We start from the raw sequence: 25,775 nt of genomic DNA, 5'->3' as shown, positions 1-25,775 counted from the left end.
GCAATAGACGTTAAGAAAATGTAACGAACCCCACATTCACGTGGAAATGAAATTTCTAAAAGAATCAATAGTCCTAGTACAAATAGGGCCACAAAGTTGTCGAGATTTTGAAATTTTCCCTCTGACCGAAAGCCAAAACGTGGTAATATGCTATCATAAAGATTATATATAAAGGTCAATCCGAATTACTTTCTCCTACAAAATGCCAGAGCACTTGTGTCACATCACGAGCCAGATACAGAAAAAAATTGAAGCTCATTTACAACAACTTTTTAGGGAAAGAAAGGAAATCCACACTTTAGAAAGGATACAAGATGGAATATCAAACATGTATACACAGAAAAGGTTGGAATATTAGCAGAATAGTGAAAGGCCAAACATATGTGAAAATTTGACCAGCCGACAACCTCTGTCCAGGACGTTGTTGTCTTCTAACTCATATCCTGGACCTCAAGCTTTTTTTTATGTCTTTGGAATTAGTAAGAAATGCCTTTGTAATGTAAAGGCTGCAGCGCTTGTTGCTCAGCTAAGTTCAAGCATAAGACAAGCTACCACTTCAAAACACGAGGCAGAGACTACCTTGGGTTACAAACTTAGCCACATTAATTAAACATAGTCCCACCAAAAAGAATTATATTAAACTTCCAAAATCAAACAAACACTTGAGGCCACATCAATTCAGATAACTCTGGTCATAATTCTTCTCGGATTCCCTTATATTGTAAGGCCCCCGATACCTTAATACATGTGTAGCTCAAGATCTGCAGCCAACAATTAATTTCACTAACATGGAGGCAACCGCAATGACTGGGATAGCCACGTGCAGGAGATTTCAGCGTTAATTTTTTTGTTTTGTTTTTTGCAACAGTAACAGTCACTTACCTGCTACCTAAGCATCACCTAAATCTATTAATAAGGACTTCCTTTTTTTGTTTCAAATATGTTAGTTCTATCCACCGAGGTTTAAGCTTGTTTTTTTTCAACTTGCACACCTCGAATATTCATCACTTACCTGCTACCTTAGTTGTCTAATGGAATTTGAACCTCAATCTTCATAGGAAGGATCTACTGCAGTAAAAAAAATTCCACTAGTTCATAAGCCTTTCTTTTATATACAATCTATTTTTAAAGAGATACTGCCATAGTACAGTGGTACTATGCCATTATCAAATGGCTCATCGGATGTTTTAGCAGTCATCCATCCAAACATGATTCTTCTTCGTAAAGGAAAATTCCACAAGTGCAAAAAAGATTCTCATCAAAAGAGTAATCGCCACTTAAGAAATTTCTTCAGAATGGCTGATATCTGCCCGTTCAAAGTTTGGAAAACGTTAAAATATCAGTCCCTACATCCAATAAACAACTCCTCCACACACCACTCAAAAGGGCTTCTATAGTGTGCATAAGAGTAAAAAAGAGACTGGAAGTTTTAACACTTTGAACAGCCTCGAGAAACAATATTGTATATTCGTGGACATCCAAAGTATAAACCAATAAGACTACGGGCTTCATAGACAATTGCTGCCAACTTTGTACTAATATTCTCTTAACTGTGGTTAATGAAAATGATGAAAGCCAAAATGTTAAGTTGAGAAGAATAGTATGTCAACTATTCCAAATTGAACGGCTACAGGCCACAGGAAAAATTAAACTTACGAATAAAATCAAACTCAAAGTTAAAGTGAACATGGAGACAAAGCATACATCCAATTCTCTACTTCTCTTCCAGGCGACGCAGCACTGATTCTGCAAAACTCTGTTGCCTGCAGACACAAAACAAACAAGCAGCGACTTCAAACTTACATAACCTCTAAATGCTTGAGTTGCAACTTTAGTATCACTAGAGCTTGCCTAAAGAAAATTCAAACAAAGACAACAATGTCAGTGGCAGGAGAACTACGGAACTGGCTTTTAGAAGAATAAGAAAAAGGATAGTAGACAGTAACACCATCAACATAAAAGTCCTGGGAACATCATATATGAGAGAGAGAGAGAGAGATTAACTTAGATTTAGCTACCATCATCCGCAGATAAAAGAATACACACAAACATGATTAAAAAAATATGTAAAATGATCAAGAGAACAATTTAAGACAGGAACCATAGCAGGTAAAGTATTAGATCTGTTACTACCACAAATCAAAGTAAACGTAAACAGCACAAAGCGACACAAAGTATTACATCTATGCTACTTCGGGGGGGATATAGGAAACGTACTTCCTCTCTCGATGCTTGGGGCTAGGACGAGAGTATTTTAAATATCCATCCCAAGGAACCTTTTTAAGACCTGCTCTAGCAGAAATGATGTCCCTCACCCTGAAAAGAGAAGATTGCCAAGGATTCCTTAAATAGGAGTACTATCCAAAAGTTAATATCTCAAATCTAATAAGATAAATGCCCCTGTTAGAACAGTGGTTACTGCTTTTCCCAATGGTAAATTTACCTCTCTGCAAACTCGATTGGAGTCTCCCCAGGTCTTATGTTCTGAGGCTCCAGGTACCAAACATCACAGACAACAGCCCAAGATGTCATGAGCTGCAAGAGGTGCATTGTGAAGGATTGTCTGCAATTAATAGAAGAAAGTCATACTTCAAACTAGCAAACAGAAAACAGGAGAGGAGAATATAACGAGATGAATATCACCAAATACACCAGATAAGCAATTTGGCATTAAGAAAACCTTACTTTCTACTATTCCAAAAGGCGTCAACAAAAATTTTGTTGTACTTGATTGCAACAGGACAAACAGTGCAACCGAGTTCAAATGCTCCCTATTCATCATGCAAGAAAAAGGATAGAGGCATCAAAACCATTAGTTTAAACACTTGGGGAAAAAGAAAAAGAGAACTTGTAATCGCACCCTTTTTACCCTAAAGATACTAAAATAATACTGAAGACTAGAAACACCACAAAATTTACTTTTCAGCTTCACTCTATAACCACTTACTCACAAGAAAGAACTCCTAACAGTTGAAGGGGGAATACTCAAAAAAGACCTATAATTTGGGTCAAGGAGAGCTCAACCTTTTAAAATTCTATATAACGAGTGAATTCATTGGACCAACCTTTTTGAACATGACAGTGTAGTGGTTATTTACGCAAGTTCCCTCGGGGAATATAAGAAGAGGGTTGTTATCGGCCCCTTCAACATGTTGCCTCAACCTGAAAATTAAAATCTGTAAGAAAAACAGTAGAAAATGAGATGTCCAGAATGATTCTTCTGACATCACGTACTTTCGTGCTACAATTTCACGATCCTTGGCTTCTGAGCGGTTGAACCAGATACATCCAACACCTTCTAAAATGGTACTCTGCAGTAGTCCTGCAAATATTTAAAATTAATGAGAAATTAATGTACCGAACAGGCTACATACAATTTCATAAATTTTGCCTTGAAGTTATACAAAGACAGGTTTGCAGCCCAAAGTTCCCTAAATATGCGTGTCATTTCTCTTCTCAAGTGCCCATAGAAAGGTGACTTTAACACCCTTAAAGGTGGCAACTAATAATGCAGATGACGTTGAGCCACACAATTCAAATACTTTGAAACAATCGAATGACACCCCATCATTAATGACAAGGTGAAGGACAGTACAAGAAGACATACTTGTTTCGCCCCTGTTGACCCACTTCAGCGGGGATGGGTATAGCACCTTATAATCCTATGGTTACTTAAGCAAATGGGGTGCTAGAAATTAAGCTAGTGATAAGCAAGTTAGACTAAACTTTGGCCTAGACTGTACCAGCAGGGCAGCAAAGATGAAAAGGGTAACTTGTTTTTATAATTGGCCCGGCGATTTAACAAGACTCGATGCATACAAGATTCTAAATCACAGGAATAACCACTTTACCAAAATATGAGCTGGCAAAGTGTCTTAGCTAGAGTCTAGTCACTTATAAACAAGGTTTTAATTCTGCCTGTACAGGACACTAACAAGATTTGCTTGCCCAGTAAAAGAAAGGTAAGGAGATGAGAGGAGGTTTTAATTCTGCCTGTACAGGACACTAACAAGATTTGCTTGCCCAGTAAAAGAAAGGTAAGGAGATGAGAGGTAGCCATACAAGATAACCTAGAGTTTAGTCAAGCTAAAACTCTTATAACCATCATTCATATAAGTTTGGTGAAATTCTAAGGACAACATAGACATATACATGGCTATGGAAGGCAAGTAGAAGTATTGAAGAATCAAGATAAGTGCAGCATCACAAGAACACACAGGGGACATTTAGCATGTGTCATAGTATTTCAAAATGAAAGAATTATCATCATCAAGCTAACAGTGTCATCATATGAGCTTTAGGAAACGGGTAGAGGTATCATCATATTGGGGAAATATTTTAAGCATGTCAAGTAAGGGGTTTCAAGTATAGTGGAACTTAACAGCAACACTTTACCTTAACTAATATGATATCATAACATAAAAAATCTTATCCATACCGTATAGCTTAAGCTAAGTGTATAACAATCTCAGAATATACATAAAAGTGATACAAAGATCCAACCTTCTTAGGGCATGCTTACATGAGCAGTCATGAGTTCAATCAGATGATTAATAAGCTTCTAAAATCAACAGAACCACAAAGACATTTCAAAGAGATAAAACTAGCTTAAAGGTCATGAGCCAGTGTACCTAAACTAAGATAACAATCTGGTTTTCCCCACTAAACAAGTACACACTTTGTTTAAGTCTAGGTTATTAAGTGAACCATCACGAAATGCAATTAACACTCGAGGCAGATTAGCATAACTGTCATTGTATTATTAAAAGAACATTAGAAACTAAATATCAGGAGGCCTTGGGAGTTTTTAGGCTATTTTTAATACTTACAAGAAAGGTAGGTTATCAAATGCCATTAGGAACAATACATAATTTAATTTCTATAACTAAAGGAAGTTCATGATCTCAGAATCTATTTAACAGTCATTAATAAACACATAAAATAGTCAAGAATGAACACATTGTTAACGACATCATTCAGCAAGAGGTAATAGCACAATTTATGTTCGGTAAATCAGACTAACAAAAGAAGAATAGGGTCGAGTTTTTGCTGACCTTCTTTGGAGCACCAAACCAAACGGGTATTCAAATTAGCCGTTTAGGTAGCCAAAAGATTAAGCTTTCAACCAGTAACGAACTCAGAACCAGAAAGAGAGAAAATCATAGATTTAGTAAGACCTCAAACTTTAATTGAAAATTCCTAAACAACACTATACTATATTAATTTATCAGATGTTAGGTGTTGGTGTGTTCTTGTTGAGAGCATTGAAGGCTGCTATTTATAGTGGCCATTGAGCCTTAGGGTTTCAATAGATTCAAGTAATGGTAATGGAGAGTGACGATGAACTTATTATGTGAGCAACATCAAGTGAAATCAGAGAAGACAGATGTGAGAGAAGTGATAGTTTTTACCTAAGATAGGGGAACTGTCCGTTGAAATCAAAAGCCACCGGATAAATCACCAATGTCCAGAGGTCGCTATGCATGATCTCTGGACCAAGAATAATGATGATAACACTAAAGATATAGCCATGCATGCCATAGATTTGCAAGGACGAAGGAAAAATCAGACGAGTTGAAGTTTCATCTTTTAGGTATAGGGTTTCAAATTGGGGCTTTTAAATTTAATGATAGAAATGGGGAAATCGGCTAGATTAGCGAATGTAGGGGGAAGGGGATGATTTGAAGACTGAATTTGTGACCTTGCACAAATTGGTGCAAGGTTTGTTATTGATTAGGGTTGATGGGGTTTGAGAGACGGAAGAGAGAAAAGGAAAACTAGGGCGGTTGTTTTGGCAATGAATGAGCTAGGATTGGGGGGTATCTCGGAGTTAAAAATGGGAGATGGAACGAGAGCCATTGGATCTGTTAATCAAAAGCTCTGATTGCTTTGATAATTAGGGATTTCTAAATAATTAAACTAGGAAAATCGATGGCCGTTGAATTCTTGTGATCCAACGGCGGAGATAAAACGTGACTCGCCCTTTAAAATAAACAGAAAAGCGGGATTAAATTTGATCCATTAATAATATGGATCAACGTCTAAGATTATATGTGTTTGTTTTGTGAGAGGATGAGACGGGTGATGTGGCAGGTCGTGATTAGCTTAAAAGAGATGGCAAGGATTACAGTAGGGCTGCTTATCGGGCGGATCGGGCAGTTATTTACGCCTAACGGTTCGGCTTATCGGTTATCGGCTTTTAAATGTATTAATCTACTAGTCACCCGATAAGATATCAGGCGGATTGGTATCGGTTTAGCTATTATCGGGCGGTTTATCGGTCTATTTATATATCTTCTATGTATGTTTACATATTTTCCTGGAGATGCATATGATATTCTTTTGACTTTTAGAAAAACAATTATGCAATTAGATGTTTAGTGACTTGACTGGAATTGTTACTGATTCATCCACCGAATTAATGAGATGCATTATTACCTTAATTAACAGTATAAAACAACTACAGAACTAACTAAATTCTGTTTTTCACTTTGTGAGTTGGTTTAGGCTGATCCTCACTTAAGCTTAAGGAAAACCAAATAAAAAAAACTAGTGTTCGAAAAACAAAATAGCAACAAAAAAGAGGTAGCAGGCTAGCTTGCTAGTGTTCGAATTCTTACCAGATATATTAGAACTGAATCGAAATCGAATTAGAAAGTAAATTAATTTCCTGACAAAGTATGACGAGGAAAATGACATTCTTCTGGCACAAATTTCCTCTTTTAATCCCTAGAATAATTTTGACATTTTCCCAAATTTTTACATAGATTTGGTCTATTTTATCAATAGCAGAACTAAAGATTCGACCATCAAGTAAAAATTCGAAAATGAGAAGAAAGAAACTTATCATCTGATGCTCTGACTATGGCCATAACTGAGAGTCTGAGATCTAGAGTTGATATAAGAGCTATAGAGCTATGGAGGAAAGACCCTTGAGAAGAGAATGGGAGGAGAGAGCGAGAGGCAGCGGCTGGAGAAATTGGGAAGTCTAGATTTTAGGGTTTCTAAATTCTAAATTTCTAATAGAGTAAATTGTACTATACATCTTTTTCTCTATATTTAATACAATGGTGAGAGATGACCACTAAGGCACTAACCGGGAAAAATAGAAAACAAAAGGCATGTATTTTGTCTACCAATACCAACACTTGTTAATGGGAAATTGGGAATTGATACTTGACACTTGACAGAAGCTATATCATTAGGATATATAAATATATATATTCTTAGTGGGTTAACGGATTATCCGTTTAGAAAATTGAATAATCTGCCCCCAAACTGATAAGCCGTTAATAAAAAAATTTCAATCCGTTCCCCGTCTGTTAAACCGTTAACCCGATACCAATAAGCCATTAAGCTTCGGTTTCGGTTTGGTTTTCGCTTTCGGTTCGGTTTTGAACACCCCTAGATTACAGGGATTAAAGGGGTTGTTTGGGTTGGGTATTTTCGGACTGGGATCTCTGTATTTTGGCCAAAGTTAATTTTAAAGGATGGCCAATCCATGTTTAATTAAGAACGGCGATTATAGCCTTTTGGATTTTAACCCTTTTGAAATTAATTTGAACAAACTTAATTATTTTCAATAAAATGTAGTAAAATTATATTTAACAAATATACTACTAAATATTGTAATTAATTATTTATAAAATACTGTTTTCTAAATTGTAACACTAATTTCGAATTATTAGCATAATAATCTAATTAATTAGAAATTAAGGAATAATTCATTACATTAATTATAAAGACTATGTGACGTACATAAAAATTATTTTAATAATCTAAAAATAGTGAGCATGGTATATTTATAATTATAATTATAACATTCAACTATCAATTTCAAAACCACTAATACTAAATTAATTTTGTTAAAATAAGTATTTTTATTGAAAATATTTTCAAAACATTGATTATAAATTATTAAGAATAAATAAATAAATTCTAAAATGGAGGGTCAAAATTGGTCGTCAACATTTGTCATTATTGATTACTAGTGTCGGACACTGACCTTCTTCCGAGCTTGTCACTGGTTTCAACCTGAGATTAGATTTGTTACTTACTGAGTTCACGGGATCGGTTGTACTCATACTACACTTCTACACCTTGCGTGCAGATCTTGGAGCTAATGTTGCTGCATCTGGCGGAGGTGGCATTGAAGATGTACCCAATGTCCAGACATGGCTACCATCTGTCCTTGGTAGTTTTAGATTTGAGTTCTATTTATGTGTACTAATCAAAAAAAAATCTGGTTTTGTTGGTTGAAAGCCAAATAGCACGACAGCAATTAGAAGGTATAGGCAGGCAAATTATAGTTACCCTAGGCTTCAATATTTGCCATCGATAAATTCTTTCACCAGCAAATCAAGTCAACTCTAATTCCACATCAAATGCACTCAGTTTGCACCAAACTTTTGCTATTACCTAAAGCAGTTAGCAGAACAACATCCACAAACTCCTACCTTAGAAGAATCATTTTTTTCTAAAAAGTGGTCCAATTGGCATGGCAAGAAGTTAGAGGGTTTACATAGCCAACTTATAGTTATGCTAAGATTCAATATTTGTCTTCCATATATTTTTTACTAGCAAACCAAGTTCAACTCCAATTCAGATCAATGCACTCACTCTGCACCAAACTTTTGGTAATTAGCTTATGCATTTATCATATCAAGATCTGCAAAATTCCTATCCAACACCCTGGTCCTGAATCATTAACTGAATTATACGTTCTAATCCAAAAACTTGAAGTTAAACTGTTGAAGGTGTAATTAGGCCTTAACTTTCAGAAATGCTCCATGGCGTGATGGTATATTAAGGTCTGGTTGTTAATATACATGTCTTCATATCAAGGCTCAGCAACTTTTGACAGAGAGACAAAATGAAAGAGCAACCAATGCAAATACAATAAAATCTTACCAACCCAGGATGCTTCTGCATGATCACTGCAAATGCAGTCATCTGCTCTAGGACAATAAAATCTATCATTGACGTGTGATTCGCCACAAAAACCTGTCAATAACATGCATAAGTCAACTTGAGATGTATCAGAGAAGATGGTTCACATATGAAATATAAATTGTGGTGGCAGACATACCTGCTTAGGTCGTATGCTAGGCCGTGGACCATGGTATTTGACAACCCCAGTCCAAGATGCAACAAAGAAACTGCATATCAGCTCCACCAGACATCTCTGGAAAAAATTAACCAAGCCAAGGATGTTAGAAACCTTAATATGTATACACTCTTCAAGAGAATAACAAAAGTGCAACAGAAGCAAGTCTAGACATTTTATTCATAGCAGAGAATATCCAAACATATTGCCAATTTATCATACTCCTGGTGAAGTGATGTTTGTCTCAATGTCGATGAATATAATCTTTCTCCACAGTAAGACAACGGATAAAGGCAAACATTACCTTGTAGAGTCTGAGAAAATGCCAACCCGTAGTCCTTAACTAGTGCAGATAAAAGAGAAAATTGAAGTAACCAGATAGCAAGAGAGATACCTCAAGCTTTTTCCTGAACTTATCGTGTCCTTTCAGCAGGAAATGCACCGGGATATAGCAAGAGAGGAATATTATCCATCCTATTGTCAAGACAATAACTCTGCAATTGCATTAGAAGCAAAGGACGACAAAAGTGAGCTTCTTTCAATGGGGTAGTGAACAACTTTCCATCTTCTACATATAGAGGAAGTGCACTTATCACGGCCATGGTAGGTGATTAAAGTTAGTTCATGATTAGGACCCAAATGAGGAAAAATAAAAGAAATGAAAGAAGCTAAACCTTATAGGGAAAAGAATCCCATATCTAACAACAACCCCCAAGCACCATAAAGGGAACAAATAAATGTTCCAGTTCCAAGGCTCTGGTGGATTTGACTTGAAGCATCTGGTGAAAGAATCCTGCCAAAAAAGAATATGAGAATGAGTGTAACTAAATGAAAATGGGTACAAGTAAACTTCCTTAAACTGAAAGGGCAAGCTCCAAAATAAAGTTTATGGCAAAATCCAAACGAAGTAGAGGTCGAATTGTTGTTTGTTAGTTGAATAGTCTGCAATTTTGAAGTCACGGTCATTGCATAATTAAGCAACTGACAATAAGGACAAGCTCCAAAAACCAACAAAAGAAGTAGAGCCCAATTTTTTTTATTCAATGGAAGTGCAACAATCAGTAAGTTTGCAGTGTAAATCAAAAGGGAAATGAAGAGGGAACTCACGTCAACAATGGCACCAGCAGCCTCAGTTAGGGTGGGAGAAATATCAATTAAATCACGCCTGAAATATATATATTAATGAAGCAAATCAAAACTAGGAACATGTGAAAAAAGAAAAAGGAAGAGGAAAGAGTGGAGGAGGGTTTACAGGCGAAGCTTGCCATGGGGTTCTGGGATGGATCCAGTTGGAAGATAATCTTCGAGATTGGGTCGATCCAAGTCCAATTCGGAGCTTGATGTTTTTAGCTTATTCATATTCATAGTCTCTATCTATTCTTTTTGAAAATAATAGTATCAATAGAATCGTTCCTCCGCCTGTTCTTGAGATATCGAACGTATCGAGGATCCCAAGCTGAGGACTTTCACTATTTTATGCAAATAGGAGTAATGTAGCATTCATTGGGCTTCTCTCACTTCAAGAAGCTATTACCCTCTCTTCTCCTCACGCAATCCAAAGCCTTCTGCCACGTGGCATCTTTTTTTTTTTTTTTTCTTTTTCCCTGCTCCTATTCTTCATTTTAAAATCTTAAATATTTAATTCTCAATTTCCCAAATAAAATCACAAGGCACGTCCTGATTAAAGTTGTTCAGTAAACAATTATGCATTGTTGATTTAATTATAAAATAAGTTTAAAGAAAATTTCTTGAGCTTGGATTTGGATTATGCAATATAAAGAAAATTTATCACCACAATTTCACAAGCCTAAGATACAAAATATGAATTCGTATGGTGTAAATGAAATTTATCTACTATTCAGCTTATTTTTCTTTAAAAATGGGGCCCAGAATTTTTGAAAAGAAAATGGGAACAAAATCATATTTCTGAAATTAAAAGGGAATATGATACTGTATAGCCCCTCGCAAAATAATAATCGAAATATATATATATTGTATGTTATATATAAAAATATATAAATCTTATACATTTTTTGGCTATCAATGTAAATAATTTTTGGCACTTGCTAAAAGTGAAAAAAAACCCATTAAAATAAGCCTTTGGAGCTTAGGCTAAAAAAAGTGTAAAAATAGCACGGGCTAGCCAGTTTTCAGACTGGTAATTCAAAAATAGCCAGCGTTTGCAAAGTTATTGAAAAATAGCCACTATTTTACTGCAACACGGACTGGTCCAGCATAATATACTGGAGATTGGTGCACATGTGTATTAATATGCTGGAACTCCAACAAGCGAAAAGTTCCAGCATAATATACAATATTTTTCGGATTTTGAACAGTGTTTTCGTTCAATTTATCTTTACAAGAAAAGTGGCTAAAATTTCGATTACTTTTGAAATTATATCTACTTTTTAATTACCACTTGTAAATTTGACTATTTTTGAATTTCTCCCAAAATTAAAAAAAAATGTAAACATTGAATCTTGCTGGTTTTTTTTGTGTAACAATCCCTAATTCCAAAGCCCATAGTAACGATTTGGATTTGTGGGTAAACAAAACACAAGGCTAAGTATGGGGGAATTTACCTTTGTTTTCCTGCTGTATACAACAAACATACAATCCAAATTATGCTAGTTCAACTATTAAAATATATAAAATTATGTTGTTCAACTATAGATTTTAGAAAAAAACACGTTTTTACTTTCGTGATTCATTACTCAACTATAGTTTAAAACAAGGTCAAACATGCCAGCTTAAAATAAACAGTCTTATCAAATGCTAGATTCCTAGTCATAGCTACTTGGCATAAAAAGTCGGCCAAAGATAAACAAATCAGTACTCCTTAATTGAGGAAATGATCAAAATAGTCCTTAATGTATAGGAGTCGGACAGTTTTGGTCCTTGATATATGCCCCTTAACGGAAATGATCCTTAATGTATGTAAAGAGTGGATATTTTTGGTCTCATGCCCTAAAACTAACGGTATAAAAGTTAAATAATGTTAAACTTAACGGTGCAAATACATTTGTCATTTCTTCACTTACCTACTGCCACTCCTCTCTTCACTTTGCCGATTTTCATTGCTTCTTCTTCCTCTAGACACCCCACACATGATACATTAGTGATTTTCAAAAACACACTGTACACAAATAGCAAGAATCAATTGGCAAAGATAAACGGTTGTATGTATAAATGAATATAAATATAAATTGGTGAAACAAATCCCAACTAAAATTTTGAAAAAAAGAACCCCCACAGTTGTAGGGGCAATTTATCTCCTGTGCTCTTCCATTTGACAATTGAAAAAAGTGAATAAACCACATTTTATTTTATAGAATAAACAGGAAGCTGGAGTATGAGCAAAAAAATAATAAAGAAAAAGCTCAACATGTGAGCAAAAATTGGGATTGAAGAACCTTTTGTTCTAAAAAAAAAAAAAGGATGAGGATGCTGATATTTATAACTCAAATCAGCTTTGGAGAATTTTCAGGTGGAAAACATGATAACCTTTCTTTAGCTATTTTCCAACTTCTTCAAGTAACAAATCGGGAACTGAAATATCCTACTCATATCTTGGCAAATCCCCGGATGGCCTGCATATTTTGCAGCCATGGGAATCGAGGTTTGTCCGAGAAAAAATGGAGTACCATCTGATCCTTGTGCTATGAATCCATTAACTTTAACGGATACATGCGGAGTAACTGTTAGTTTTAGGGCATTAGACCAAAAACATCAATTTTTTTACGTGCATTAAGGACTATTCCCATTAAGGGGTATATATCAAGGATCAAAACAGTCCAAACCCTATACATTAGGGACCATTTTGATCATTTCCTCCTCCTTAATTAGCAAATAACAAGCATACCATCAACCCTCCCACTCCCCACGCCCACCCACGCCCTGAAAATTTTGGTCCTGTTATAAGAAATTACGGTGGATGTCTATCTTCCTCCACGATCTTCCTCTCAAATGCTTAATGACACATTCAATAACATATTTCTTGCCTATATAAAGGCATTGTAATAGATGGAAAGAACACACGATTGAAGAAGAAATAAGAATCTCTTCTCTTTTTCTCTATATATCACTTAGCTTGTTTTTCTTTGTTCCATATTGTTACTTTGAGTTATATTTTATAACACGTTATCAGCACGAGATTCTACCGTCTCAAGAAGCTCTTTGAGAAGACTAAGGTATAATTTTTCTCCTCTTTTAATTATGACTGATATTATGAAAAGAAAGTTTGTTGCCCTTGAAATTTCGGGCAAGAACTATATGACATGGGTATTGGATGCTGAAATCCATTTAGATGCAATGGGTCTTGGAGACGCCATTAAAGATTGAAATAAAGCATATACTCAAGACTGTGCTAAGGCCTTGATTTTCTTGCGCCATCACCTTGATAAATAGTTGAAAATAGAATATCTCACAGTCAAAGATCCACATGTTTTGTGGAATGACTTAAAGGAAAGATATGACAACTTAAAGTTGGTCACACTTCCACAAGCACGATACAATTGGGCTCATCTAAGGCTCCAAGACTTTAAGTCTGTTTCTGAATATAATTCAGCGGTGTTCAGAATTACTTCTAAATTGAAACTCTGTGGAGATAGTATCGCTGGCTATGATATGCTTGAAAAAACGTTCACAACGTTTTATGCCTCCAATATGGTCATGCAACAGCAGTACCGAGAGAAAGATTTTAAGAAGTATTCTGAGTTGATTTCTCTTCTCCTCATGGCTGAACGAAACAATGACTTGCTCATGAGAAATTACGATAATCGACCCATTGGGTCTACACCATTGCCCGACATGAATGAGGTGTATTCCCATTATGCTAAGCATGGAAAAGGTCGTGACCCTGTTTGTGGTTGTGGCCAAGCAATATTCTTCTTTTCTTATGTGTTAATATTATATTATTCCACTTAACATAGAAAATTAGTACCAAACAAACGTTGGATTTTTTTTATGTCAATATGACTTAATTATTTAAAGTACCAACAGTATCAATGCCGCACTTTGTTCAAGCAATTGGTTTGTAAGCCTAGTAATCTGAGTTCTAATAAAGCGTCATTAACCTTTTCTTCAAGAAGGATGTCAATTAAGAGGTTACATGTATAACTTTGGCCATTTTTATTTAGCATATTTTAGGAAATATTTTTGTTACTTAACTATTGTATAATATTTTATTTATGGTAATTCGTTAATATAACTACAATATTTTGTCATTTTATTTATTATATACCTTATGAACGTTGGTCATGTTTTTAACGTTTATACAGTTTATTGTCTACTTTTGTGTTTAGTTACCTTTATTTGTACACTCATTGTTTCATGTGTATTAATATGACTTAAGTTTTTCATGTTTTAAAATCATATGACAACCTAAAAATAATTGCATTATTTTTAGTTATGGAATTGTTTGTATCATAATCAAAGTTTGCTCGAAATTGCATTAAAAGTCACTATTGAATCATTGGTTTAACTTTATTTTTTTCTTTTTCTCTGAAAGTACTAATATTTATTCATATACTTCTTTTTGTATGTCAAACCATGGGAAGCAAATATGGATATCTCTCAAAGCAAACTTGGATCAAAGTTCAATTGTAAAAATATTTGCTTAATTGATTCATGTACGACGCATATAATATTTAAAGAGAAGAAATATTTCTCTCATTTAAGTATGTGTAAGGCAGTAGTTACTACAATTTTCGGTAGTAGTTAATTGAAGGCTTGGAAGAGCTACTATAACTCTGCTCAATAAAATAATACTTATCATAGAGAATGCAATGTTCTCCTCCAAGTCCAAGAGGAACTTGTTGAGTTTTAAAGATATCCGTCGAAATGGAATTGCAAAGATTTTTGTATGGTCTAAATCAATCAGAAAGAATGTGGTATAACTGCCTTAATGAATATTTATTAAAGGAAGATGATATAAATGATGTCATTTGTCCTTGTGCTTTTATAAAGAAAACAACATTAGAGTTTATTGTATTTGCTGTATATATTGATGACATAAACCTTATTGGAACTCCTACAGAACTCCAAAAGAAAATTGATTATTTAAAGAAGGAATTCGAGATGAAAGATCTCGAAAAGACAAAATTATGTCATGGTTTGCAAATTGAACATTTGACAAACGGGACTTTTGTTCATCAATCTGCCTACATAGAAAAGGTGTTGAAACGGTTTTACATGGATGGAGCACATCTATTAAGTACTCTGATGATTGTTCGATCACTTGATGTGAATAAGGACCCGTTCCGACCTCAAGAAAATAATGAAGAATTTCTTGATCTTGAAGTACCATATCTTAGTGCAATTGGTACACTAATGTATCTTGCTAACACTACAAGGCCTGACATAACTTTTTTAATTAATGTCTTAGCAAGATATAGCTCTGCTCCTACAAGGAGACATTTGAATGGAATTAAACACATATTGCGGTATCTAAAAGGGACTACCGATATGGGCTTATTTTATGGCAATGATTGCAGTCCCGATCTTGTTGGTTATGCCGATGCTAGGTATTTATCTGACCCACACGAGGCCGATCTCAAACATGTTATTTGTTTATATGTGGAGGCACTGCCATATCTTGGCGATCGACTAAGCAAGCAATTGTGGCTAATTCATCTAATCATGCTGAGATAATTGCTATTAATGAAACAAGTCGAGAATGTGTATGGTTGAGGTCTATAATATACCGTATTCCAGACAAATGTGGTTTGAAGTATGACAAACTACCCACAATTTTATATGAAGACAATGCAACATGCATAGTCCAACTGAAGGGAGGATTCATAAAAGGAGATAGGACAAAGCACATTTCACCAAAGTTATTTTTCACACATGATCTTCAAAAGAATGGTGATATCAATGTGCAACAGATCCGTTCAAGTGATAATATGGCTGATTTGTTCACCAAATCTCTACCAACGTCAACCTTCAAGAAACTAGTGTACAAGATTGGGATGCGAAGGCTCAAGGATGTGAATTGATGCTCTCATCAGGGGGAGTTAATATGCGGTGTACTCTTTTTCCCTTACAAAGTTTTGTCCCACTGAGTTTTCCTTGCAAGGTTTTTAATGAGGCAATCAAAAAGCGTATTTTTAAATATGTGTACTCTTTTCCTTCACTAGAATTTTTTTTCTAATAAGGTTTAACGAGGCACATTATCTATGGACATCCAAGGGGGAGTGTTATAAGAAATTATGGTGGATGTCTATCTTCCTCCATGATTTTTCTCTCAAATGCTTAATGACATATTTCTTTATATTTCATGCCTATATAAAGGCATTGTAATAGATGGAAAGAACACATAATTGAAGAAAAAATAAGAATCTATTCTCTCTTTCTCTATATATCTCTTAGCTTATTTTTTCCTTATTCCATATTATTATTTTGAGTTATATTTTATAACAGGTCCACAGTTGTTTTAGTTGATTATTGCCTAGAGTGGAATTAAAATGGCGTGAAGCTAAATGAGGAGAGGCCAAAGTAATCTCTTGGGCTTCGCAGTTGATGAGGATCCAACATTGTGAATTTATATGGGCTCAGTGGTTGGGCTCTGTGGTTGGGCTTAGACTTTAAACTTTGTAGCTTAAAGTGGGCCACTACAGATATCCGATTGGTCTCCAATCCTGGGTCCTTAACCTGCTTATTACAATTTTCTTTTCCAGGACTACAATTTGTAAGTTCTTGGAGAATTCTAAAAGTGAAAAACTTATAAAGAATCAAGTTTTCAATCACATTGCATGGCATCTTTTCAAGACTTGTTTTTTTATTTTTTTTTATAATGATTAGAGGAGGACATAGACTTAAAATATATGTATAACAAATTTAAAGAAATATACTCCATCTGTTCCAGTTTATTTGAACCTATTTTCTTTTTGGTACGCTCCAAAAAGAATGACTCATTTCTAAATTTGGAAATAATTTAACTTAAACTTACAATTCTACCCTTAATAAGAAGTTTTTATAACCACACAATTACTCTGGGTTCCTTTTTGACTTGTTTAACACCACAAATTTTAAAAGTGTCTATTTTTTCTTAAACTTCATGCTCAATCAAACAGATTCACATAAATTGGAACGGAGAGTGCATATTTATGCGAAAACAATATCAAATGTCACAAAAGTATGGATTGCAATGGTACGTCGCACCGACTAAATCAAATTCCTTATTTCACCTCGGCTTACGGACCAAGGCAAACAATTGCCGATGATGAGTGCTTGAAATTGATCCCTGTAATTATCTGATTTAATTAATGGATTTCTTTGAAGTGCAGAGCTGCTTGTATCAGTAAACAAGTAATCAGATTCACGTGATGATGTTTCTGTTTTTGTATGTTGTCTTTGGGCATTTATTATAAAATTGTCCGTTACTAGTTCAAATATATTGGATGAAGTTAATTAAACAGTTAAGACAAATGAGCCAGGAATACATTTTTTCAACTATACCCCCGCAACTTTGAACTTACTGGTATAATACATAAGTAACTAGTGAAAATAACACGGACTAGTCAGTTTTCGGATATTAAAAATAATTACTATTTTGTTGTAACACAGAAATTTTTTATGTATAATATACTGGAGATTGGTGCACTTATGTATGAACTTCAGTGGCGGACCCAGAATTTTACACAAGCGGGTTCAATCAAAGAGCATGGTAGCCACTTGTATAAGCCGGTGCGATAAATACAATTTACTCACTACTTAGTTTTGTTCATCACGTGACCTCAAAATAAAGTCATTGACGCTCTTTTTCAATCAAAGGTGAATTTTTTATTTAAAAAACCTATTTACTTTTAATTTTTAAAATTTTATCTATATATATATTAACAAATTTACTTCAACAAATTTATAAATTTATAAATTTTAACAAAAAAATATTTAACCAACTTAAATTTCTTATAACTATAAGATATATAATATAATAAGTATTTAAAAACAAAAAAAAGTTAAAAAAAAAAGGAGTTATGAACTAAACTAATTGATAAACTAATTGATACAAACGCTTAAAGTAAAAGAAATTTGTTACACCCCATGTTTTCGTACGTGAAAGTACGTCATAAGTAAATTGATGAAAGCTCGAAAATGAGATGTTACATCCCGCATTTTCGTACGTTAAAGTTTCGTCGTAAGTTAATTGACGTAAGCTCGGGAATGAGATTATTTTGAGATTATAAGTATTATGCTATTTCAAACAAGTGATAAGTAAATTCGTGAAAGTTGACATGATAAGCAAATCGAAAAAATGAGTTTAGTCGAAATTTGACATTTTGAGATAAAATACGGTCCAAACTATAATACCCCGTATTTATGGACTAGTGCCATATAAGATACCACATGACCATGATAGTAAGGTATATAAAGTATGTTAAAAGTGGGTAGTATTTTAAATAATTTGAGATAATTCTTAATTATGTGGATAATTGGGTAATTATTGATTTGAGCGAAAAGTTAACAAATTAATTAGAAGTTTGTGGATAATTATTTAAGTGAGATCTTGGATAGGTATATTAGGGGACAATTCACGTGGGTTATGGGAATGTGGCAGCCAAAGAGGTCTTGAACAATGAGCCTTAACTCATGTAGCAAGGCGGCAAAATTAGAGAAATTCTTGTGGCTAAGTCATACATAAGTGGGGCCCACACCTACTAATACAAAAGGCTTCTCTTTAATTCACAAAATGGAGATGTTTTGCATATACTAAGTAACGGGTGAGGCTTCTGCAGAGAATTCATACGAGATTATCACGTAAATAGCAACGGGATTTGCGATTCTAAGGGAGTACGGCGCAATCTTTCTCAAGAATATTATACGGATTTTTTCCTACTCCGATCTTGCCATCATATATTTTGTCGTGATTGTCGGGTGTTGGAAGGATTGTCAAGAGAATCGGTTCAGGTATGTTAAGGCTATCCCTTCTTTCCTTTTGGAATGATCCAAATGATACAAACGAAACGAGCAAAATACGCAACTTTCATAAATGACTCTATTCATAAAAATACTAGGGGTGTCTATATTTTTGATTCCCATGTGTCTTATTATTATATCTTCTGTTCATGGGTCTCAGAAAAATATGTAGTTGATAAAGTTATCCGAAAGGCATATTGATCTTTTGACATTCCGAAAATCTTATTAACGCACTTCTTATGCATTACATTTATATATGTACATTGACACATGACCAAATGACGTTATATATGCGTATATTATATGTATATGGGATATGAGAAAAGGTTATGGCGTTATATATGCACCACTACTTGATCAGCTAGTATACGTTGATGATTTGCCCACAGTGGCCGAGTTGATATGATGGGATGCCCAGAGGCTTGATGGTATGACATTTATACGCATATGCATGACATTATAAATATGAAATGATTCACAGAGCTATTCAGACTTACATGTTGAGTCTTTTACTCCATGTTTCTCTATGTCTTTTATTTACTGATTTTTATTCCTTACATACTCGGTACATTATTTGTACTGACGTCCCTTTTGCCTGGGGACGCTATGTTTTATGCCCACAGGTCCCGATAGACAGGTTGAGAGTCCTCCAAATAGGCTATTAGCTCAGCGGAAGGTGTTGGTGCGCTACATTTTGCTCTAGAGTTGCTTATTTGGTCAGTATGATTTGGTCATGTATTGATTAGTATGGCGGGACCCTCTCCCGACCTTTATGGTATTTATCTACTCTTAAAGGCTTGTAGACATATGTCATATATGTGAAAGATTGTATGGTCTTGTCGGCCTTTGTTTAGTGTACGAGTGATCATTTTGGTCTTATAGGCCCATATGTCATATGTATAAGTTTGTATTACATGTTGGGTCGTCAAATGTTAACTGTTTCCTCATGTTTTATTCTACTTATCTCACGACAACCTTTCCGGCTCATTTACCTATAATAGTAAGATACGAAAAGATACGTTACGTTAGTACTCGGTTGAGTAAGGTACTGGGTGCCCATCACGGCCCATTGGTTTGGGTCGTGACAAAAATAGTATCCGAGCAGTTCTGTCCTAGGGAGTCTACAAGCCGTGTCTAGTAGAGTCTTGTTTATGGGTGTGTTGTGCACCACACTTATAAGCAGAAGACTACAGGGCATTTAGGACTGTCAATCTTTCTTTTTACTCTAGATCGTGTAGTAGAGCTCACTTATAAGAATTCAGACTCCTAAATTCTATTTTATTCATAATAAGACGATACATACATCCAAAAGACAGCTGGTAAGAGATTGACTGTGGCCGTAGAAGAGTTGGGTCAGAGGAACTCGATTTTTGCATGATACTTATGATAAGTAAATGTAAGGTCTTCAATAGATATGTATGTACTAATACATGTAAAGCTTCTTGATAAGGAGCCTTAAGATAAGAATATATATCCACCCATATGATGAAAAGAAATGAGAGATTTAGAAGGTAGATACAAGTTTCAACAAGTAAAAGAAGCAAGGTGAAGAAGGGTACGTGGCGCCCAGTTAATGAAGATTATTAGTATTTACAATTCAGGCAGAGAAATATAAGCCTTTTGAGTTACCTTCAACAATAACATATGTATGTACAATCGGCCACACCCATCTCAGTTATGCCCTACGGGAGCTAACAAATATAGTTTAAGAGAAGAACGTGATATCATGATCCGGCTGGGGTTAGAGTAACCCAAAATGATGGATGAATTATTTGCGTTAGTTGACATTTCTGAAGAATATTGCAAATGTGCTAATAGATCTCCTTGTGAGACACCTAGATGGTGCACTCTAAAATAGTACAACTAGATATGAGTACTACAAAGATAGTCACTAGAAGCCTAAAAGTGACAAATATTATCTTAGTATGACTCCCGTCCCTAGTAGAGAGAGAACGTTAGGCAACCCGAAGGGCCAGTGGATGGAGTAAGGGAGCCAAAAGCAAAAAAAATATCTTGTTGAAGTTTTCAGAATAAAGTGATAGACATAAATATTAGCAGGGAAATAAGAAGAGAGTTAATGAAGCATTACGAGTAAGATGTGATACATGGATGACAACGGAAGTGAAGGAAAAGATGAGAGGTGACAAGCCTTGAGATAACAAAAGGGTATAGGCCATAAAGTCATATCCTCATTTCGAGAAATAAGTTCGTGACTCTAGCGTGATTACCAGAAGGAAAAGTTAGACCCCAGAGTAATACAAATCAGTATGGGCTGGTGAACAAGATAAACTAAACATGAATTAGGAACTGAGTGATTTGATAATAGTCGGTATCATGAGAAGTTCAGATTGCATTCCAGCGATAATAGAATGGACGGCAGATTAATAACCTTTAAAAGTCATTCAGGAAGACGCTTCTCTAAAGCAAGCAATGTGAGCAAAGTTAAGCTCAAGGGACTATGTGTGCCAGTTACACTAAGTGCCACCCTTGTGAGTAAGGAATTTTGTTATCCTTGATACAGAAGGATTAACGCAAGGCAAGTAAGGGTCATCGATGACGTGAAAAAACGCCAAGGATGAAGAGGTAAAACATCTATATGTAGATTTCATTTTTCTTGTCTTCAATTTATATCGTCGTATTCGTGTTATATCAAGTATTGTAAGATATTTGCTAAATCGTCCACTCGTATGGATTTGCTTGGTCATTTTGCATTCTTGTTGGGACTTTGTCCTTCTTGTGGCAGTGATTTTATCACTCATCTTGGCATGCCTCTTGATTTGAATCTTTTTCTATCTTGACTTTGGATTTGTAGTTCGTCTTAAATTTGGGAACTTGTCTGTGTTAAGTACGAACTAGGAAGCCATTTTTAATATGGTTCTTGATTCTTTTGACTATTGGGTTTTGACCCAACTTGATTTGGGGCTTCAGTCCATCTTGATATCTGAATTTGCTTAGTGTGATGGCATGACATACATATTGGGCGAAAAATAGATATCTGACAAACTCTCTTGGATTGATAGTATATGCTTTCTCAACTCTTGAATATTGAACATAGTTATTGATAATTAGAAACACTTCAAGGGTTGATATTTGATACTTTTGATATATTTATTCACTTGTTTTAAATTATATTTCATTTGAGCTACCTATGACTAAAAATGGGAATTGGAGAAGTTAATGGATCCAAGCCCCCAAAGTTTATACGCCACTAAGCTTTATGCTTAGCGATAGTTGTTTTCTATCATAGGTAATGTACGGGATAAAATTTGAAGACGACCTTATGAAGTAGTCTTTTCGGAAGCACTTATGGAGATCACATTTTCATATGTACCATGATTTTGTATAGTTTTGGGACATGTACATGATATATATGTCACACTTATGTATGTTATTTGGAGGCTTGTTGGATCTTAAGACCAAAATCTTGTAACTTAAATTTGGTAACTTATTTTGCTGTTTTAGAGTGTGTTAATAACTCAAGTCTTGTAATATGTTGAATTTACACTTTGTCTTATATATATGTACAAAGGAGAAAACTAATTTTTCTCTTTATACCCGATAGTTTGAAATTTATGTACAATACAAATTCGCAGTGATGTTGACTATTCAAAAAGGGTTATATCACCTTATGTTGATATTTTGACATTGTATTTTATTTTTAAAAATAAAATAAAATTATGAAGAGTATTTTTTAAAAAAAATATTGTACTTTGGACCTCATCGCATGGGCCTATTTTTGCTACTAAATTATTCTGAATATTTTTTAAATTAATATCTTCTTAATGTTGTAAGTAGTAAATTAGATTTGTTTCGTAAGTAGTACCCTCCCAAAGGGGTTGCTACAAGAGGTACAAGAAAGATAGTACAACAACCATACTTTATAACGGCTCTACAAGAAAGCCAGTTAGAAGAGTACCAGCCTCATAAGAAGTCAGTATGAAGCTCCCACCGGATCATGTATACACCAGAGGTGCAAGTATTATAATAGAGCTTCAAGTTGTGGATATGAATTATACCTATGTGGAAGGGAGGTCATGAAAGAAATAGAAGATGTGATGTGAGATTTTAAGGTAAGTAAGGTAAAGGTGAACAACGTACGAGATACTCACATGCAGAAGGTTGTGTATAGTCGATACTCCGGATAAAAGGCTAGAAGCGTGGGGATTCAGTATTCAGGAATGATAGCAGCGTCGTCAATGGCATATTTTCTAGCCTATGGTTTCTAGGTATCGAGAGGTCTAGTTAAGAGAGTAAAAAAAAGTTAGAGACGATGTGATGTCTCGCTTGATGTTCCAGAATAACATAAGAAAATCTATAGTGCAAGCAAGTTGAAGAAAGATTGCGAGTTGTATAAATAGATATGTGTAGGTCTTAAGCTAAAATATGGTAGAGCGACAAGGTTTTAGGAAGACATTGGTAAGGATAAGGAAATACGAGTGAGAAGGTGACGAGAATGGATAAGTCCTCGGGGTTAAGCCAGGAAAATAAGAGAGCTAATGGTTTCTCTAAGTTATAGAAACTTCAGTATAGCCTGAATAAACTCAAAGGAGTCTAAGACTAATAACATTTAGAAGAGATGGAATGCTGTCCTGATAGTAGAATAAGGGTGTAATTGTGATAGATAAATGATGACATTTGGGCCTTCGATTGAGTAATGATTTGAAAGAAAAAAAAAAGATTTCGCGGACGGCACGAGATTATTGGGATGCTATGAAAAACGGTTATGAAAGTATGGTATCGCCCCCCAAGTGGATCAGGAAAATTACTTCAAATATTCCTCGATGCAACATGAGCCTTAGTAACTACGCGAGAGGTTTCAAGTTATCAATGGTAGATTGTAGATCAATATTGAGGTGAATCAACAGTGGATGGATAAAAGTTACAAAGTATGAGATGAGATTAGGCCATCATTCTTAAGATGAACAGTAATAAGGAAGCATTAAAGAACTTAGATTTATACATATAGGATAAGCAACGAGAGTAACCTGGAGTTTGATAGCAGACCTCAGTAACAGTAAAACGAAGTAAGAGTATGGTATAGTATGACCTACTTAGATGTAGTAAAGCCATAGACGCCCAAAGGTACAACTTGTCATAATTCTGTATATGTTCACAAAGTGAGGTCAAGAGATTAGCTAAAAGCTGGATGAAAAATGAGAGAAGGGTCACATAGGCACACATACAAAGACAAAGTCGTACCGACTGCATGATGGAAGGTAGCAATAGTTACGAGATTGAAAGAATTCTGACCTCAAGTCGTGGTATGAGAAAGAGGCCTAAATGGGGGAATGTCCTGACCTTTGGATTTATTCACAGAACAGTTGCCTAGATGGCAAGAAGAGTATTAAATTATTCGAAAGACATAGGTTATGAAAATGATAAGTGCATCAGTCAACATTCGAGGATGAATGTTCCAAAGGGGGGAATGATGTTACACCCCATGTTTTCGTACGTGAAAGTACGCCATAAGTAAATTGATGAAAGCTCGAAAATGAGATGTTACATCCTGCATTTTCGTACGTTAAAGTTTCGTCGTAAGTTAATCAACGTAAGCTCGGGAATGAGATTATTTTGAGATTATAAGTATTATGCTATTTCAAACAAGTGATAAGTAAATTCGTGAAGGTGAGAGAGTAAGCAAATCGAAGAAAATGAGTTTCGTCAAAATTTGATATTTTGAGATAAAATACGGTCCAAGCTATAATACCCCGTATTTATGGACTAGTGCCATACAAGGTACCACATGACCATGATAGTAAGGTGTATAAAGTATGTTAAAAATGAGTAGTATTTTAAGTAATTTGAGATAATTCTTAATTATATGGATAATTGGATAATTATTGATTTGAGTGGAAAATTAACAAATTAATTAAACGTTTGTGGATAATTATTTAAGTGAGATCTTGGATAAGAATAAAGGGACAATTCACGTGGGTTATGGGAATGTGGCAGCCAAAGAGGTCTTGAACAATGAGTCTTAACTCATGTAGCAAGGCGGCAAAATTAGAGAAATTCTTGTGGCTAAATCATACATAACTGGGGCCACACCTACTAATACAAAAGGCTTCTCTTTAATTCACCAAATGGAGATGTTTTGCATCTACTAAGTAACGGGTGAGGCTTCAACAGAGAATTCATACGAGATTATCACGTAAATAGCAATGGGATTTGCGATTCTAAGGGAGTACAGTGCAATCTTTCTCAAGAATATCATACGAATTTTTTCCTACTCCGATCTTGCCGTCACGTGTTTTGTCGCGATTGTCGAGTGTTGGAAGGATTGTCAAGAGAATCGGTTCAGGTATGTTAAGGCTATCCCTTCTTTCCTTTTGGCATGATCCAAATGATACAAACGAAACGAGCAAAATACGCAACTTTCATAAATGACTCTATTCATAGAAATATTAGGGGTGTCTATATTCTTGATTTTCCGTGTATTTTATTATTATATCTTCTGTCCATGGGTCTCAGAAAAATATGTAGTTGATAAAGTTATTCGAAAGCCATATTGATCTTATGACATTCCGAAAAATCTTATTAACGCACTTCTTATGCATTTCATGCATTTATACATGTACATTGACCCATGGCCAGATGGCGTTATATATGCATATATTATATGTATATGGGATATGAGAAAAGGTTATGGTGTTATATACGCACCACCACCTGATCAGCTGGTATACATTGATGATTTGCCCACAGTGGCCGAGATGATATGATGAGATACCCTCAGAGGCTTGATGATGTT

The 25,775-nt window shown here is 35.0% G+C and overlaps 1 pseudogene; it reads right to left on the bottom strand.

Annotated features, from left to right (window-relative positions):
- Positions 1–1,513: 1,513 nt before the first annotated feature.
- LOC107826650 (glycerol-3-phosphate acyltransferase 9-like) lies at positions 1,514–10,603 on the bottom strand (annotated as a pseudogene).
- Positions 10,604–25,775: the final 15,172 nt, after the last annotated feature.

Source organism: Nicotiana tabacum, chromosome 19, assembly GCF_000715075.1.
Source record: "Nicotiana tabacum cultivar K326 chromosome 19, ASM71507v2, whole genome shotgun sequence".
Classification (NCBI taxonomy): Eukaryota; Viridiplantae; Streptophyta; class Magnoliopsida; order Solanales; family Solanaceae; genus Nicotiana; species Nicotiana tabacum.
Note: the sequence above shows the minus strand (reverse complement) of the source record. Positions and strands in the feature narration are given on the sequence as shown.